This window comes from Aphanomyces invadans, assembly GCF_000520115.1.
Source record: "Aphanomyces invadans strain NJM9701 unplaced genomic scaffold supercont1.15, whole genome shotgun sequence".
Classification (NCBI taxonomy): Eukaryota; Oomycota; class Saprolegniomycetes; order Saprolegniales; family Verrucalvaceae; genus Aphanomyces; species Aphanomyces invadans.
The window spans coordinates 42970-44532 of record NW_008580160.1 but is presented as its reverse complement, the minus strand read 5'-3'; positions in this window follow the sequence as shown (position 1 = coordinate 44532).

The following is a 1563-nucleotide window of genomic DNA, read 5'->3' as shown; positions in this document are numbered from 1 at the left end:
GTGCAATAATCAATCGCATGTTTGGTTTAATTACGTTCGTACCCAAAGTTGATGCCGCGCGAGCATCATTCCCCTTCGTTGTCAGGATTCACCAAGCTGCAAAGGACGCTGGTGTCATTTGACCTAGAAAATATTGTAGTGTAGGCCACGCAATTTAAAAAAGAGTGCCAACGCTAAATGACTCTGAAGTGCCTGCAGGCTCACCTTAAGTTATTCTTGCGGAGTTGTGCCTTTAGGCCGCCGGGTGGGAAAACCGTTGTTGTTTTGGAGCAGTACTTCCCGAAGGAAGGCTTCGTCCTCCGCGTTCGTCAGATCGGGCCGTGTGGATGACGTTTTGAATGTGTGTCATTTCTTCTTCTGATGTGTGTTTTATATAGAAGTTTGTATGCTCCCTTTGACTAGGCTATAGTGACCCGCGTTTTTGAGATTCGTGCTCATACTACTTACGCACATAGAATGCACTTGGCGCACTCAGTGCAAGGATCCAATCAAATGTGTCGATTCCCGATTTGAGGAGGCAACAGCTTGGATTTACCTTCAAAATTTAATTGACCGTCATGTACACCCTCCTCAAACTAGCGCCATTAATGCGGGACAGAGGGAGTACTGTACATTTACTACTACTGTATGTAGTAGTATGTATTAGCAAGATGAGCCCTAACATTCGATATGATGAGGTGTCGACAACTCTATATTGGATACATCATTTGACCGCTCTTGGCGCACTCTACAGCAAATTGTCGTGCGATTAGGATGTGACATTGCTTCGAGGAGGGATATACGCCATTCTGAAATATATAATAATCATGCACACCCTCCTCAAGTCATTATCGCCCCTGGTGTAACATGCTCGCACGTGGAAAAACGTCATCAGCAAATAATTTAACGTCAACATCGTCAGGTTTAACGACGAATTCAAGCTGTTCAAAACTAAAACGCGTCGCTAATATGAGAGGAAAGCGCCGAGCGCAGGGTCGGGTGCGTCGGCCGTGGGGATGCCACGGACACGTCCGCTGCAAGAATGGCGATGACTCGACCCCCGGACAAAGTTCACAGCTCTTTGCACACTCACGTCTCGACGACACACATGAACGATATCGCGTGTGAACTGAACTGTGGATGAACAGACCATCCAACTGGTGTCACGGGATTCTGCGTTGCAGGCGGTGCTTGCGCAGTCGAAGAGGCTGTCCTGCGACAACTCCAAGAGACACCGAGTGCGACGGGTGCTAGGTCGATGTCGAACGCTTGCCTGGTGTCGTGGTTGGATTCGGAGGCTCGAATGACGTGGATGAGTCATCGTGCAACTCGAGACAAACCTCCACCGTGCCCATCTGACATTTCCAGAACCGATCGCTCGACGTGATCGTCGCAACACGCGTCTCCACTTGAGACCGGCACCAGAGACCAGCACGGCACTGCACGACGCCAGTCGAGACGTGGTGGCTATCTGGACGCATGCGATGACCATGGTATACTCAAGACCAGTCAATCGGGTTCGCCTCCACCCATCACCAGATAAACCGACCAGCAGTAACGCCCGACGAAACTTGAATGACTCAC